The 19,102-nt window shown below is 38.6% G+C and overlaps 1 protein-coding gene and 1 long non-coding RNA gene across 3 annotated transcripts in view; both read right to left on the bottom strand.

Annotated features, from left to right (window-relative positions):
* The window catches only part of LOC129771308 (uncharacterized), a 267,638-nt gene that overhangs the window by 195,322 nt on the left and 53,214 nt on the right, over positions 1-19,102 (bottom strand). The gene's annotated exons all lie outside the window — the stretch shown is intronic.
* Positions 6,758-9,603, bottom strand: LOC129771309 (uncharacterized). Its single transcript, XR_008742332.1, has 3 exons — positions 8,039-9,603; positions 7,879-7,958; positions 6,758-7,796 (listed from the first exon to the last, which is right to left on the bottom strand). It is a non-coding gene; the product is annotated as an uncharacterized LOC129771309 (long non-coding RNA).

Below are 19,102 nucleotides of genomic sequence, written 5' to 3' on the forward strand. Positions count from 1 at the left end.
TCGTTTTTCCCATAATTTTTAGAGCTTTCTTTTGAATGCAAGTGGAACATTCAGGTTATTATGGTTATTATATTTGGGTAGTGTTTTGAGAAAAAAAAATTTTTATTATTTTTATTTACAATTTTTTTCTCCTTTATTTATGTGGTGGATAAAGAGCCACCATCAAGCAATACATTTTAAAACTATTTGAATATATTATAACTACATAATCATTAACTTAAGTCTAATTAGCTAAAACTACAGTGCAACTACAATGCGATATAAAAAATATATATAACTTATTCCTTCGTTGCCTCGTCGGTATTATCCTTGTCTGGAACAGTGCCTGTGGTTGATCGTAACAACTACATCGCCAGTTGATGTAGCAACGGTATCCTTTGGTAGTGAGTGCCTCCTTGTTATGTTATCAGCTCCTGTAATGATCTTATCTCAACGGGTACTAAGTTCTGCTTGTGTAATAGGAAAGGAAGGGAGAATGGACAGTGGGAATAGAAGATGCGACCTAAATAATAACATTAGCGCTTCTTAGGAAGACATATATGGGAAACATAAAATTAGGGTCGCGAGTAGTAAAGATATCGCGAACTGGCATGCGTGAGTGTACTCCTTGAGCCTCTAAATCGGCAACCAGTTTGACTCTTTCATTGCAAAATTCATTGCATGACCAAACAACGTGCTCGATGTCATGATACCCTTCACCACAATTGCATAAATTATTAGTAGCAAGACCTATGCGGAAGAGATGCGCATTTAGCGCGGAATGATTGGACATCAATCTGGACATAGTTCTAATAAAATTTCTGTCAAGATCTAACCCTTTAAACCAGGCCTTCGTTGAAACTTTGGGGATAATAGAGTATAGCCATCTCCCAAGCTCATCTCTGTTCCATTGGTTTTGCCAACTGGTGAGTGACTGCTGTCGGGAAATTGAGAAGAATTCCCGATACGCTATTTGTCTTTCAAAAACTGTACCCTGCATACTACCCATCTTTGCGAGTGTATCCGCTTTCTCATAACCAGGAATAGAGCAATGGGAAGGAATCCAAATGAAAGTGATTCGAATACTTTTGACGTGGGACTACGTCTAACCGGAATATATGGAGGGTAAAATGAAAACCTAAACACAGAACATGCAGGAAAAAATGAAAGATTTCGAATGCTTATAGCTCGAACATTTCGTACTGGATAGGAGAGATGTTTGCATCACTTGATAGGAAATATTTCTACGCATCTATCGCAACTAACAAAATGTTGTTTTTCATTAGATAAACAATTGAATAACTGTAAAATATTAGGCGTTATCTAAACGCCCTAACTGCATCGTTTTGATTGGCCCGATTTACGGTTTCCCTAACACAACCATCAAAACCAAGCAGCCTTGGGGAAATCGGCATTGCAAATACATGAAAGTAGGGGGACTTTTGTTCTCATCGAAAAATGTTCCCTAACACAGACTTTAAAACCAAGCAGCGAAATCGGCATTGCAAGCACACGAAAGAGCCTAGAGGCGAGTGAACTGAAAAGTTTAAACCCTCTTAAAGCCAAAAAGAAGAAAAAGAACACACGAAAGTAGGGGGAGCTTTTGTTCCCACCGAAATGTGTTCCCTAATAGAGATTTCTAAACCAAGGTGCCTGGAGAAATCGGTATTTCAAATTCATGCAAGTCGGGGGTATTTTTGTTCCGACTGGAATGTGTTTCCCTAACACAGACTTCAAATCCATGAAGCCTGGGGAAATCGGCATTGCGAATTCATACGATTGAAATGTGTTTCCCTAACACAGACTTCAAAACCGAGGTTTCTGGGGAAATCGGCTCTGCAAATAAATGCAAACTGCGAGTACTTTTGTCCTCGCTTGCCTTTGTGCAGAGTGGAATATGTCTGTCCTAACATGATCTTCTAAACTTAGGAACCTGGGAAAATCGTGCAGCCACTAGAAGCGAATGAACTTCCCAGTTTCAAGCAAATTCGAGATTCGAGAATGTAAAATAAAATAATCGTTTGATAATTTTTTTTTTGTCTTTATTGGAAAGATTTTCAGCCTTAGGCTGGTTCATCAAACGTTTGATAATTCTTCCGTACATATATTTTGTTCTAGTCATCATACCAAACGTAAAAGGTCCGTCATTAAATTTACTTGTAACGAAGAACAATCAATCACAATAAATGAATTGACTTTACACGGCATTTGTTCATTTTTTTCACTCACAGAGCAAATATATTGAACTCAATTGAATTTGGAAACTGTTTCATTCAATCAAGAATTTAATCAATACAAACGAATGATTGCTAAGCTAAGGTAGTTCCACGTGAACCTTTTTATCAACAAGAAAATTCAATGCATTCCTAATTTTGATAAGAAAATACGATGCATTCGTCTGTTGTTTCAAGGATTGAATGGCTTGTATACTGCTAAGACTATCACAGAAAATAAAATAGTGATCAAGTGGTAAGGACTCAATGGTCTTAATTGCATGATATATTGCAGCCAGTTTGGCAACATACACTGAACAAGGGTCTTCAAGTTTATGGAAGCTAGAGTAATGTTCATTAAAGATACCAAAACCAGTGGATCCGTTGATTCTTGAACCATCAGTGAAAAACATTCTTGAAGAATGGATATGGTTATATTTTGAAGCGAAAATATTAGGGATTAACGATGATCTGAAATGTCTCGAGTTTCGTCCTTCATAGAAAGATCGAAATCAACGGAAGATCTGCAAAAGTTCGGAAAGCTAACATTATTGAAGATGTCTGCTGAAGGTTTTATTTCTTGAGAAATGTAATGAGAGTACAGATCCATGGATCTCGACCGTTGGTTCAACTCGAGAAGCTTCTTACAATTCTCAATTACTAATGGGTTCATGATTTCGCTTCGGATTAAGAAGCGATAAGACAGTTCCCAAAACCGAACCTGCAATGGTAAAACACCTGCCAGAACTTCAAGGCTCATGTTGTGTGTTGATTGCAAGATGATCATCTATATCATCAATATAGAAATTATACAGAAGAGGACTTAAGCAAGAACCTTAAGGGAGACCTATGTAGCTAGTCCTAGAAACGGCACAATTTCCATGAGAAAAGTGAATGTGCTTTTCGGATAACAGATTAAACAAAAAGTTGTTTAAAATTGGTGAAAAACCATGGTTGTGAAGTTTATCGGATAAAATTCTTATAGATACTGAGTCAAACGCCCCTTTAATGTCTAAGAAAACAGAAGCCATCTGTTTTTTATGACCAAGGGTCGTCTGAATTTCAGAAGCAAGTAACGCGAGACAATCATTTGTCCCTTTGCCCTTGCGGAAACCGAACTGCGTATCTGATAAAAAGTTGTACTCTTCAACCCATTCGTCTAAACGTCGTAGTATCATTTTTTCCAATCATTTACGGATGCAAATAGCATGGCTATTGGTCTGTATGAGTTATGGTGGGAAGCTGGTTTATTTGGTTTTTGAATGGCTATTACTCTCACTTGTCTCCACTCGATAGGGACAATATTTTGCTCAATAAACTTATTAAATAACCTTAATACACGTTTCTTAACGACGTTTGGAAGGTTCTTCAAAAGATTAAATTTGATTCCATCGGAACCAGGAGCTGAATTATTGCACGAAAGAAGTGCAAGTGAGAATTCAGTCATAGAAAACAATGTCTCGTTATTACTATTGGAAGACGATGTATTACGAGATATGTCTTCTGCAGGGACAAAATCTGGACATACTTTTTTGGCAAAATCAAGAATCCATCGGTCGGAATACTCTTTGTTTTCGTTTGTATGGTTTTTGTTTCGCAAACACCTGGCTGTGTTCTATAGGGTACTCATAGATGTTTCCCTTGACAAACCATTGACATATCGTCGCCAGTAACTGCGTTTTTTCGCTCCAATAAGATTTTTGAATTTGGTCTCCAAAAGTTCATACTTATCAAAATTTTCCATTGAGCCATTTTTGCGAAAATTTTTGAAAGCAGAGGATTTATTGAAATAAGCATTCGAGCACTCTTTGTCCCACCAAGGAGCACCAGGGCGTCGGCGAAGTTTTGCACCGGGGAAACGTTTCGTTTGAACTTGAATGGCAGTTTGTTAAATCAAACTAGCAATTGAATCATATTCTTCGAGAGGTGGAAGTTCAGGAGTCGAATTGATGCTCTCTGATATAATACTAGCAAACTTCTCCCAGTCAATATTATGGTTAAGATCGTATACAACTTCGACCAATTTCTGTGGGCACATCTCATTGGCAATAGAAACAAGGATTGGTAAGTGATCGCTACCGTGAGGATCTTGGATTACTTCCCACATACAATCTAACGATAAAGTGGACGAACAGAGTGACAAGTCTAGTGTACTTTCTCTTGCAGGGGGTTTGGGTACTCTTGTAGCTTCGCAAGTGTTCAAAATTGATAAATTGAAATTATCGCATAGATCGTAGATGATTGAAGAACGGTTATCATCATAGAGTGCCCCCCAGGCCACACCATGTGAATTGAAATCACCCAAGAATAACTTGGGTTCAGGTAAAATCTCGATAATTCCATCGAGTTGGTTGCGTGAAATTCCAACTCTGGGAGGAATATATACAGAAGCAATGTGTGAGGTGCGTGAAAGACACAACGTCCTATCCCTCGCAGTTGACAGTATAACAGTGATGTTGATATTATATACTGGCAACACTAGTTAGCCATACATTGGGCATCATTTCCTCTCACAACAGACAACTGTCGAGCCGGTAAGTCATACTCAATTTTTATTCCCTGTGTCGGGTGATTTCACTGTAGGTTTATACCGACTACATTGAGGAACCTGTACAGTGCTTCACACAATGCATAGGTCTTTTCCCCATATTGTGGTTTGACAAGCAACTACCTCGATTCCTAAAAGCGATGGTAATGGGATTTTATAGAAGGAATGGCATTTTTTGATCCCCAAAAGAACGCCACCGTGTGAGTCTCTTCAATCTAAACGGATAATGTTAAAATCATGAAAATTCAAGTCCTCATCAGGGGTAAGCCATGTTTAACAAAGAGCAAATACGTCAGAATTTATATTGTTGACTAAACATTTTAACGATTCGATTTTGGATTTAATACTTCTGCAGTTCCATCGAATAACTTTAATTGTATCTATATCGCTTATAGAACAATTAGGCATCGAGAGAGAAAATGGTTGCAAGGAGGGGCCATTTTTTCTGTCAAGAATGCAAACAATGCAGGAACCAAACTAACGATAATACTTTTGAGGGGCTCGGGAATGTTTAAAGCATCTAGAATGTGACTCGCAATACATGGAAGGGAAAATAACCCAGCTTTGGAAGACTCGGACGGAGTGATCTCGTCTTTTGTGTTCTCGGGGAAGTAAAACCAGGAGGTGTTTGCTTTGGAGGTGTTTGTTTTGGAGTTTTATCATTTCCAGAGGATTTCTCAATTGGTTTAACGTTTTCTTGCTTCTTACGAGGAGTCGGAGGAGTAAGAGGAGCAGAAATTTTTCTTTTTTAGTGAGCCTCCCGGTATTGACATGCTTCTTCAATGGAAGTAAAATTTTCACAATCATCGGTTGGCAGAATTGCATAAGGGTTCTCTTGTGCTCCAGGATTAGGGGTATCTTTTGCCACAGCCCTTTTGAGCATTTCAGCATAAGTCGTCTTGGATCGTTGTTTGAGAGAGTTCTTAACTTTTGCCTCCCGCGATTTAAACGCTGGACACGCAGAAAGATCGTGAATTTCTCTTTTGCAAAAAATGCAGCTATCGGCATCCTCAGAGCATGATTTATCCTCATGCATCCCCCCACATTTTGCACAACGTATCTTGTTGCTGCAGTGGGAGTCTGTATGCCCCAATTGCTTGCATTTCAAAACCTTTTCAATTTCCACAAATTGTGGAAGAGCTTTTCCGGGAAAGGTTACTCGAAACGAACCTGATTCGAAGTACTCTTTCCCTTTTTCGGAATGAGATACCGAATGCAATTTCTTGCAAGCAAGTATCTTCAGATGATCAATATTGGCATTCTTGAATCGACCTTTTCCTTCGCGTAATATTTCATCACACGTTAGACTAGGGTCGGTAATGACACCATCAATTTCAACGTCTTTGGAAGGAATATAAACAAAATATTCCTCCGTAAAAAGTTTGCATTGCGTAATCTCAGTGGCTTGCTTTCGGTCTTTGACAACCACGCGAAGCTTGTTCTGTCTAATTAGCTTTATCGAATCGACCGTGCTGAAATTCTTTTTGAGTTCTCTGGCTATTGTCAAAATTTGCAGAGCTTTCTGACGGGGGCGAAAAAAACATGGTAAGGTCCATCGGAATCTTCAGGATAGGACTTAATCCGATGGGCTATTTTTGATGATGGATCGGGGTTCCCCGGGGTAGTTGATTCATTATTAGGAATGAGAGGGGCAGGGGGACTGTGGGGTTTAGTAACATCCACTTCCATTGTGTAAGCAAGAAATTAATTTCTTGTTAATGAGAACGATAACAACAGGAAGGAAAAGCAAAAAAAAGGGTAGCAAAAAGCAGAACTTAGCCCACTTAGCTTAGTTTTCGAAGAGTAACTCCAACAAGCTGGCAAGCCGGTGACGATGTTAGTCCAGGTAGTCGATGGGTGCTCTGTTTAGATCCTGAGTACTGGTGAGTATGTATACCTGTAAAAACACTATTTTTAAAAAATAGGTAGCAAAATAGTAATAGAAAAAAACTTGATACTTCCTTTCCACTGTAACCCGCGACGCCGGGGAAGCGCGCGAGTTCGTCGCGACCGGGGATTTTGCGCAGATAAGCGGTCGGCTTAAGCGCCACTCCCGCGAGGGAGACCGACCGCCGTGTTTTATCCTTGCCCGGCAATGAGACACCCACTGAGGGCGGGTTTGTCCTTTTTCTCACAAACCCGGTTATTTCCGCGACTCTTCTGCGCTAAGAAGGACCCGCGACACCGTTTGTCCGCGTTCCACAATTCAGGCAACAGAGGCAATACGGTTGTTTCCAATGAACACCGTTTATGCCAAAATTCTCATCATTGGACCTACGCAATGATGCCAAACCCACCCACCTTGAAGTTTCAGAGGACGAGGTGCGGGGGTTGAAAAGTTGTCCACAACAGAAGAGGAGCCCCAACCCTGGGCTCGTGACCTATCTGAAATTTATTCGGGTTTTTAGGCTACACCGCTAGCCAGTAAATGCACAAAACTTCCGTCTACATCTAATTATTGGTTATCACACAACATTCATTCAGCTAACTCAACATATTATCCCACAAGTTTTAATTATATTTACAACATTTACTTCGAAACTTCCAATTAACGAAAAATAATAACTACATGAACAATTTTATTTAACTATTACGGGATTCGAACATCGGACCCATTGATTCAAGTCCAGCGATTATTCTACAAAGCCTAATTTCGCATCTTGTGTAACCCTTTATTAATAGCGATCAGCATAAGCGCGCCGTCGGTAAATCTCTACGCTTCGATTGCATGTGGCATTGTTGTGTGGCGTTGTTAGTTGTGTGTGGTTTTATTCTTTGGTTCTTTTAACCCTACATGCGCATGTTATTTTAGGGTAAAAATAGTTTTCTACTCACACTACCTAGGTTTTACGTGGAGAATCTACCTTATCGCCGTTCCACGCCAGGCGATGAATGGTAAGTCCGTAGGCGTTGAGTGCGCGTTCGACTCGTAGATGTGTCGTGATGCGCCTTCCCTGGATGCGCGAGTGATGGTTTGCGCTCCGCGCGGCCACTAGAATTGACGGACAAGGTGGCGGAAATCCAATCTCCGATCGTGGGTCAGAAGCGGCTTTTTCCTACACACGACAGTCAAAAGAACACCACACACAGGCCACAATTAAAATTAATGCTAGCCACATGTCACATGCCGAAGCTTACCTTCAGTTCCGCTCAATGGGGACACAAGCGGAGAGTTAAATTCACGGAAAACAACTACTGGACTAAATTTAATCACTATTCTAAATATGAAAATAAAAAAAATCACAAAATGAAACTTTATCATACTGACTAGCACATGTAGCCTTTCACCAAAATCTACCTTCGGATTTCAACTCGCGACACCAGAACAAACTAATCCGCTCCTGCCTTTTTCACTTTCGAAGTCGGAATGGCAAGCATATCTCAAGATCCTCAGATCAGCGAGACATTCATTGGAACCGGAATTACGTAATAGTTAACGATGTTAACTATTTTGTATTCATACCGAAATTCCCCTGCGCTTTCATTGGTCGCGCATTCAAGCATTCGCGGGCGATACCCTTTAACCTCCCGAGCAGAGTTCAAGTCGAAGCGCTCGCCGGGTTTTGAAATTTGAAGAACAAGAAAACCCCGCCGAAAGACTCTGCCATTTGGGGGAAATATCCAAATGAAAAAATAGCAAAAAAAAGGAAAGCATGAGTCTTTCGGAGTGTTGGTAGGTGGGTGTCTTGGCTAAAACAGCCGCCCAGTCACATCCAGCACCCATTTTGGCTAGTTGCTCAAATCTAAAATCGGGAGCGGCACTCGCGTTGCCAAACATCCAATACATAGAAAGAAGAGAGAATCCCAGATCCACACAGGAGAGATTGTGTTGGATCTGAAATTCAAAATAACGAAACGAGGGGCTTCCAAAAGTCGAAATCAGTACCGTGCTACATCATTCCCTGCTTAATTTTCGAAAATTTGATTGGCCTGCACCAATCAAATTTTCGAAGGCGAAAATAGAGTCTCCCTTCGCAGAATTGTTTAGTAACATTTTCGGGGTCATATGTGGTCATCGTCAAACTGAATTGACTCATCCTCTATTTCCAGTATCAGATCAATTGATCTGTCTGTAACTGACCATCAACGCTTTGCAGCTCCGGTCTCCAGCGAAATGTCATGTGAAACCCTACAAAGGTTAACTCTAAACGCCCATCAAAAATTACTGGTATTATAGAGAACTAACTAACCGAAAACTACTGAACTGAGAGACAAGAAAAAACTCGAGAAAAAAAAAACATCAATCGATCTGACCTTCCAGAGCTACTATTTAGTTGACAATCCTATTTACACAAAATGAAGAAAAAATATACTCGAAATTACTCAAAACTATAACTAAAATCTTTACATCCTCCACTTCTCATAAATAGAAGTATTTCTGGAGATGTAAAAAAGAACGTACTATCGACCTACGTCGAAAAAATAACTCGATGAATATTGTTCATTCCGACCTCAGAACTTTATCCAAGTAAAAAGGAATGAAAACAATATCCATCTTAAATTTGCCCGAAATTTCTTCGGATATGGAAACTACTCTGGAAGGATCCAAAGATTTCCTGCTCCCATCAGAAGAAAGATCTTAAAGTTCGTCATTCTCAATCGTTGGCATGCTACCAACGATTAGATGACCTTTTTCCTAACAAAATTACAAAACAAAACTAAATATTCAACCAATCAAACATTCACGCACCCCTCGCTTACAAGCGATGTACACTCATTCTCCCCAATACACTCACACCATTCACTCACGCTATTGCCAACCAAACAGTGTTTGAGAAGTAAACAAACCGGTGCGAAGGTTTGTCAGGGCAGTGTAATTTAATTTTTATTTTAATTCTTACACGGACGATTCCGTGTATAAGGGGAAAAAAAAACTTTGTGGAACGATATGGACGGAAAAAGGAAAGTGTAAATGGTAAGTCGTTCCAATTATTAGATGTAAAGCTTTTTTCTTCTCTTTCTTCCCCAGATTAGGTTCGACAAGGGGAGCAGCATCACCGATTGGATGGACATGTTGCTGGGGAAACCGATCAAGACAACGACCGACAAAGGACGAGGATTATGAGGACAGAGGATTCTGGAACACGACAGGACCATTCTTGGGAACACACAACAGGAGAAAACAGGACCGTAATTGAAGCAATCAAGAAAACAAATGGAAGACGGGAAAGGATGGCAGCAGCTGAGAACAATAGTTGGAAACACAGACCAAAACATGGGAATCATTGGATCTGGACGCAGGTGAAATACGAGGAAACCACGGACGGGAAAAGGATCCAAATGGAACCTGACAACATCGTTTCCGGGACTGGACTATTTTAAAGGATGGGACACTGATGATACTCTAGAAAAAACCTGGACGGGAATCAGAATACGAGCTGGAGTATACAGCGACGACAATGATAACAAGAACCACAACGATAATTATTACAAGTAAACAATAAGATTTAAATATATATTAATTTTTTTATCTTATTCTAGGAACTGAAGTAACGAAAAATATAAACATATCGGAATTTCTTCGAAAAAAAGGACAAAATAATGGACTACTGGAATAAATAACACTATGAAAAAAAAAAACAAAAGCAAAACAAAATAGACTATAAACAAAGAAAAAACGTGAGTGACTATATTTTTAAATAAATTAACTAACTAACCTAACTAGATATAAGACTAATACTAGAAAATAAGGGTTAGGGAACTAGGAAAAACTAATAAACTAATCTACTACTAATTTATACAAGTATTTACAACCCGAGTCGCGTCTTCCACTTGACTCGGTTCCGAAGGTGGAACTCTTGTCTGGTCTTTTCGTTGGGATTCCCGTTAGTCGTCACTTCGGATACATAGCTTTAAAAAAAAACTTGATTCTACGGAATCAACCAATCGAGAGGTTTATCAAGTCTCTTCTTCTTCGGACTGCTCTCTAGTGCTGAGGCGCTCTACTCTTCGTTTCTTCACAAAGTCCACTACTGATAATTTCGAAAGTCATCATCAGTGCTCGCTTTACGCTTCACGGTCCCATGACTGCTACTTTGCACAGGTCATAGCTCCGACTCGTTCATTTTCTTCGTGAACTTTGCTACTTTTCCCGGATCATTGTGAGCTCTCAACTCAGACTTCAAGCAATCTTCCAAAGAATCAACGATTCCTCAATCGATGGAATTCGACGTAGGACTTTCCACATAGGTGTGTTTTTTGTTATTAGTTCCTTCATGAAAGGTACATAGCTTGAACAACAAACATATACACACGAATATACACATAGGAAGAAGGATTATGGAGAGGCGAACAAAGAAGGATGCCTATCTATCACGTCTTCTGCCTTGTGTCAACACATTATTGTCCAGATTTCTCTCATTTCTATTATGAACAGTACAACGTTCACAGCTTCGTGTCGTTCTGCCCATATTTCCGCAACCATAACAGAAAATTAATTTCCGTTCATTACAGTTCCTCCAACAATGCCCCTGTTGTTGACAATTCCAACAGGTCTTTGTGGTACTAGAATTTCTCGTTCTTCTTCTATCTACTATCCAATTGGCTTCTTCATTTCTGCTTTCCATCGTCTCAATGCAATGGATTGGTTTTAGAGTGGAACTTTCCCATGCCTTTTGGAGGGCAGAATCAGTTGCATCGATTCGATAATTCAGGTCCATCAAATGGTCCAGATCATTCACATCAATAATAGAGATCCTTGAACGATAATGTTGTCTCATATTATCGAAAATAATTTCGAATTTTCGTCGCTTTGAAAGTGGTTTTGACAGCATTTTATTGAGCTGTTCAATTCCCTCCACAAATGCAACGAATGTTTCATCTCGACGCTGCTTTCGGTCGAATATATTCTGACGGATTGCTTGATCGTAATTAGGGTTACCGAAACGATTCCTAATCCGACGTTCAAATGAATCCCAATCATTCAACTCGTCTACGTACGTGAAGAACCATTCTAGCGCTGATCCATCCAACAGTACATGAATTCTTTTCAGAATATCCTTAGCAGAAACGTCTTCTCTATAAGCTATCTTCTCCAATTTATATAAGAAATTCTCAACGCTTAGAGTTCTAGGTTGGCCTGTGAACTTCATTCGCCATTTTCCGATTCGCTCACTTATGTAATCTCTCCTATCTAGCTCACCACTGTGTCGTTCTTTCCTCCTTCGTTGCCTAGAGCTATTTATGCTGGAAGGTTGTAAATTTACTGATAATTCTGAATCATCCCCGTTTGCATTTCTCCTACTTTCATTTTGTTGTTGAGAAAATCTATTTTGACCCGAATCTAACTCGTTATCTTCTGAATCGCTTTCTACATTTTCATTAGATGTGTTTCCCTCAACATTATGTATAGGTATACTAATTTGGTTAGTCGTCTCCTTGATTGCTAGTCTCGACATAAGATCGCTAAGTGTTCTCTCCAAATATTCTACCTTTCCACGCAGTTGTGCTATTTCCTGTAGCACATTGATTTCTTGCTGTTCTGTTTCCGTCTCTTGCGGAACGAAATCTACTGGACACTCCGCATCTATCTTCGCATTGACGTTCGTACAATCATTTTTCGCTTCATCTGATAATTTATCTGCGTCATATTCTTTAATCATTTTACCTAAACAACGCAGCACTCCATCTTTCAGCAGCTGTTCCCCTTCATCGTTAACCGTACATCTTTCTGTTCTATACAAATAATGCAATAACTTTGATTTATGGTTCGACTCAAACCCTTTTTGCTTAACTTCCCTTCCAATCGCCGCCACATTTTTTTCCAGAACATTAAGTTCGTCTCGAATATTAATGGACGAGCTGTACTTGCGTCCTGACTTCGCATCTGATTTGAATAACTTTCTCAAACGCCGTTGCTTCCCTAAAAGATCCAAACCAACAATATTTTCTCCGAGTTGATTCCGTATGCGCAGTTCATAATCAGTTTCCTCCAAGCTCAGATGCTCAGTACATGGAAACTCCATTTTAACAAGTTCAGTAATACCACTAATATTCGACTAATTTATTGCAGGGTGACAGTGATGTAGCTGATAGATGACGGGTAATTTAAATCTTCAAAATGTGCCAGAAATACAGTGAGATAAATAAATCCAAAAAGAAATAAATCTGCTGAAAAACACTCGAAAGAAAAAAAAACATAGGAAGAACGACCTAAAATTTGCCCAATATCGTTTTTAAGAAAAGACGAGGATGACTGTTTGAATGGCAGACGAGGATTTTGCTAGAAAAAACAGCTTGAAAGTGCGATATATTGTACACGATATATATATTTTCTGAAAATTTTATTTCATAAATTATGCAAAATTGTAAAAATCGTTAAAAGAAATCCTAATGAAAAATAAACTAGAGACTGTCAATATTATTCAGAAAAATACTAAATTTATATACTGCCAAAAATAATTATTTCCACCAAAAACTAATTATTCCGAATACCTGGAAAAATTTATATAATTTTCCAAATAAATTTCCCAAAATTATTATTCCAATGACCGTAAATGTCGTGCCAAAAACCACGTTGGGCGCCAAATGTAACCCGCGACGCCGGGGAAGCGCGCGAGTTCGTCGCGACCGGGGATTTTGCGCAGATAAGCGGTCGGCTTAAGCGCCACTCCCGCGAGGGAGACCGACCGCCGTGTTTTATCCTTGCCCGGCAATGAGACACCCACTGAGGGCGGGTTTGTCCTTTTTCTCACATTGCCTCTGTTGCCTGAATTGTGGAACGCGGACAAACGGTGTCGCGGGTCCTTCTTAGCGCAGAAGAGTCGCGGAAATAACCGGGTTTGTGAGAAAAAGGACAAACCCGCCCTCAGTGGGTGTCTCATTGCCGGGCAAGGATAAAACACGGCGGTCGGTCTCCCTCGCGGGAGTGGCGCTTAAGCCGACCGCTTATCTGCGCAAAATCCCCGGTCGCGACGAACTCGCGCGCTTCCCCGGCCCCACGTTGGGCGCCAAATGTAACCCGCGACGCCGGGGAAGCGCGCGAGTTCGTCGCGACCGGGGATTTTGCGCAGATAAGCGGTCGGCTTAAGCGCCACTCCCGCGAGGGAGACCGACCGCCGTGTTTTATCCTTGCCCGGCAATGAGACACCCACTTCTGCAGCGAAAGAAAAACACGTCCTTCTCCGATGAGATCAGGGAAGGAACTGAACTTCTAATTTTAATATTTAGTAAAATCAACTAACGAACTTTGCTCAATCCTAAGCTCGCGAGAAGTTATGTCAATGGAAACTACCCGTTATCCCGATAATTAGCACACTGCTTTGCTCGAACGTAACTCTTCAACGTAATTCAGCACAACTATGTAAACATCCCTGAAAGGAACTTTCCATCTCAATTAACCCTTTCACGTGCAACATCGAGTCTCATTCGATATGAAATGATTGTGCCAAAACGTACAACATCGAGTCTTTCTCGTGGTGCGCTTGCATATCACAAAGCGCTAAGACGCTCAGAAGAGAAGTGAAATTATTCGAAGCGTGACCCATCAAAGCGTTTGCATTTGGTTCGCCCTTTCGAAAATTAAATCGTACGCGAAAGGGTTAACCATTAAGGACCGGAAAGAAATATGTCAGACATACGCCTGGGACCGCACGTTTTGACTTGTGTGGAGTTAGCGGATAAAAGTTTTTGTTGCGTGCAAGTTTGTGTTCAACGTCTTGATGGATTTAATGAATAATTTCAGTCGAAATAAATTGATTGTTTACCAAGTCATGCTCGTTAGATTCAAAATCATGCTCATTAGATAGAAAATTGAATCATTCGTCTTTCCACATAATTAATTTTTTTCTAGATCGTGACAGAGAAAAGTTATAGACTGAAACGTGAGCATGGGTCAATATAGGAAAATATACAAAGTTTTGAAAATCAAAAAAAGTTGTTTGAAAAGAGTTATCGAAGTTATTCGATAGAGAAATATTTTACCTATCCAGCCACAATTTTATTAATCGGAAAAGAGGAAAAGGGAAAAGGATGGAAGGTTATAGCCCAAGTTATATGGAAGAAATTAATTATTTTAAAGAAATTTTTAAAAAATTTTATTTGAAAGGATCCAAAACACATTTTTGAAATAATATTCATTGGATAGAGAATAGTTTTATCCATTTTCAGCCAAATTTTTGTTGTCTGAAAAAAGTAATGGCCCAAAACGTATAGAATATGAAGGAAGTAAATATATAAATTCGAAGAAACTTGAAAAAAGTTATTTGAAAGGGCCCAAAACACATTTTCGAGATAATACTCATTCGATAGAGAATATTTTTATCTATCTTTAGCCAACTTTTCATTGGTCGAAAAAGGGTATAAGAAAAGTTTTAGGCCAAAACCAGTACAACTTGTAAGGGTGAAATATATTAATTGAAAATTTTTTCGAGATAGTACTCATTTGATAGAGAATATCTTTATTTACCTTTAGCCAAATTTTCATTAGTCGAAAAAGAGAATGTATGAGAAAATTTATTGGCCAAAACGTTTACAAGTTGTTTTGAAAACGTTTTGGCCAATAAATTTTCTCATACATTCTCTTTTTCGACCAATGGAAATTTGGCTAAAGGTAAATAAAGATATTCTCTATCAAATGAGTACTATCTCGAAAACTTTTTTTCAATACCATAGAATCTATGGTGAAAAACGTACCTTTCAATTTTAAGCACGCCATTCTCAATGACTTCGAGATAAAAATTTGAAAAAAATACTGAAAGTGCATCTTACTATGATACAGGGTCTTTCAGATTAAACGCTCACGCAAAAAAAATCGAATAGCTCCTTATAAATTTTTTTTTTCGCTCCGTCGATGGTAACACTGCATTCCCCACTTCGGGACGATAATATTCGGCTACTCGTTCAGTCTGATCGGATGGTTTTTAGTGTCAAGATGTGCAATTTACAAAGAACGTGTATTTTATAGTGAAATCGTATTACTCGAGCAACCGAAGCCTTAATAAAACTTTGTCCTCTTATGGTAAGAATTTCAACATTTCTCGTCGTCGATTACTTCCTGGGGGAACGGGGAACGTGAAGAACCGTTGCTATGTTAATAATCCACAAAATTTGGAGAAACTTAAAGAAGAAATAACTCAGATTTTCAACAGCATCGAAGTCGTAATATTAGAGTTGTGCATGAAAAATTTTGTTCACCGTTTAAAACGCGTTATCGAATAAAGGGGTGGTTACATCGAAAATGTCCTAAAATAAGCTTTATTTTTGTTGACGTGGGACTACGTCTTACCGGAATATACGGGGGGTAAAATGAAAACCTAAACACAGAACATGCAGGAAAAAATGAAAGATTCCGAATGCTTATAACTCGAACATTTCTTACTGGATCGGAAAGATGTTTGCATCAATTGATAGGGAACATTTATACGCGTCTATTGCAATTAATAAAATGTTATTTTTCATTAGATAAACAATTGAATAACTGTAAAATGTTAAGCGTTATCTAAACTAACTGCCCTAACTGCCTCGTTTCGATTGGCCCGATTTACGGTTTCCCCAACACAGCCATCAAAACTAAGCAGCCTAGGGGAAATCGACATTGCAAATACATTAAAGCAGGGGGGCTTTTGTTTTCACCGAAATGTGTTCCCTAACAGAGATTTCAAAACCAAGGTGCCTGAAGGAAATCGGCATTGCAAATTAATGCAAATCGGGGGCATTTTTGTTCCGGCTAACACAGACTTCAGAATTAATGTGTCTGGAGAAATTGGAAAATTCATGCAGGTGCAGGGGAGTATTTTTGTTCCGACTGAAATGTGTTTCCCTAATTTAGACTTCAGAATCAAGGTGTCTGGGGAAATCGGCATTGCAAATACATGCAAGTCGGTATCATTTTTGTTTCGACTGAAATGTGTTTGCCTAACACATACTTCAAATCCAAGGTTTCTGGGGAAATCGGCTTTGCAAATAAATGCAAACTGCGAGTACTTTTGTACTCGCTTGCCTATGTGCAGACTAGAATATGTTTCCCTAACACGGACTTCTAAACTTAGGAACCTGGAAAAATCGTGCAGACACTAGAGGCGAATGAACTTTCGGGTTTGAAGCAAATTCGCAATTCGTATTCGAGAAGTATGTACATTTGAGAGATGCGAATTCAGAGGGAAATTTAAAATAAAATAATCGTTTGATTATTCTTCCGTTAGCATATTTTGTCCTAGGCATCATACCAAAGGTGAAAGAACTGTCAATTAAGTCACTTGTAACGAAAAACGTAATCTATCACAATGCATGAATGGACCTTACATGTTAAATTATTTTACTTACAAAGCAAATATATTGAATTCAATTGAATTTGGAGATTGTTTCATTCAATCAAGAATTTATTCAATACAAACAAGTGATTGCTAAGCTATGATAGTACCACGTCAACCTTGCGGTTATATCATAGATATAACCCACCCATTTTTTTTAAAATAAAAATCGGTTTACTTTTGTAGAAGTTATTAAAATTTGTTGCGTGAGCGTTTAATCTAAAATACCATGTATATCGAGAAATATAATCAAAAAATAAATTCCTAAAAAATTGAAGTACTAAAAAAAATCTTTAAATATTGATTTTTTTTTCTTTTTGATAATTTAGAGATCCAGTGCTACTCTAATTCGTATTTAAATGTGTTCCTACGCCTTTTATAAATATATGTGATTTTTATTTCAGAATTTGAACAATGTTGCACGATACAAGAACAGGAAGTGGGTTATATTTGTGGTATAACCGCAAGGTTGACGCAGGACTATCGTTGATTAAGTGATCATTTGTTTGAAGTTGAATCTGAATCCATTCTGAATGAATGAATAAATGAATATTTGGGGCAATTCGAAAACGAAAGCGTTACGTTGGAGGCACAAGGTTTTATGCATCCAATATTGAATGTGTATGAACAGAAAACATTAAAATAAACTCTTTCGCTTGAATGTAATTTTCAAGCAACGACAACATCTTTCCGGATTTTTTGTTTGGTGGACGATAACCACCAAACAAAAAGAGTTGCGCGCGTGTATGTGTGTGTGGCGACTGCTCCGATGCATCAAACGTAACCAATATTCGATGCTGGTACTCTCTTGGTCGCCCTTTCATTCATCACATAACTCACCTTTGCATCACTCTTCTCCCGATGGATTTCCTTCAGGCCTAAGGTGCACAGACATGCTATTGGTGACACCGTTCATCAGCGCTTTCATGATGAATGGAGTTATTGTCACCACAACAGCGACAACATGCTTCAATCGCTGTTCAACTATAACTGAGTGGATTTCCGAGCGGTGCTCGCTTATATACCGGTTGGTGATTTCGATAGCCTGGTTTGAAAGCAATTCTAAGGTTATTGAAACAAGTTTTTTGATCAAAAAGCAACAAGTATATAACGTGTAGAATTTTTTTGAATTTACACCCCAATATAGAAATGGAAGTCCTACGTCGAAAATATATATTCCCAAATTTAGATTTTTTTCTAGAATTTTGAAACTCAATACTGTTTTATTTATATTTAAATATGTTCATATGTGTTTTCTGATATTTGTGTTTTTTTTTTCAGAAAACTTCGAGAACTATGCGGCACGAAAATATTGAATAAGTACAGAGATACAAATTTCTCTGTAAAATATTCCGTGTAAATCCATGTAAATTATGCTTTAAAGTGATTTATATCCCACCTACATACGATGATATTTCATAATTTTAAAGCATTTCAAAAATCGCCTAAAAATTTCGACTTCGCAATCTGTTCCTTCAATTTTTTTTCGAGTGTGAAAAAGTTCTTTTTTTTACCATTTTCGTTTTCCTCCTAGAACTTGTATAAGGTAAATGAATTTGGTTTGTCCAATCGAAAATATGATCATGGTTTGTTCACTTTTTTGACTGCTCTAATTCAACGTACCTGTGTAAAATAATGTATTCGAATGCTTCAAAACATATAAATAAAATTGTCTTTTTCATGATTATGATTATAAAATCCACCTCCTATTGATGTCAATGCGCGCCTCATTTTAGCTAACTTTTAATCAATCACCAGGTGATTATTTGATACGTATTCAGACCTTTTATTGATTGTAACACTTACAAATATTGTAAACATTATGCTTGCACACCATTTGTATCAGATTTACATAGCTAAACCATGTATTTAGCGCATTCCGATAACCTCAATTCTGATTATGAGTTGTCCGATTCACTAATGTTGTTTTGTCCATATGATTTCCATGGCAACCGTTTACGCACATGGTGTCCTCCACGCATAGCAGAAATAAAGTTTTTCTGTGTTGATTGTGTTGAGATGAACGCTCTTAAAATGCTTAAGAAAAGGTAATATTCTGAAGACAGCCTAAATTATGAATGGATCAATATGATGGCAGTAAACTCGAGCAATGA

This window comes from Toxorhynchites rutilus, chromosome 2 (assembly GCF_029784135.1).
Source record: "Toxorhynchites rutilus septentrionalis strain SRP chromosome 2, ASM2978413v1, whole genome shotgun sequence".
NCBI lineage: Eukaryota > Metazoa > Arthropoda > Insecta > Diptera > Culicidae > Toxorhynchites > Toxorhynchites rutilus.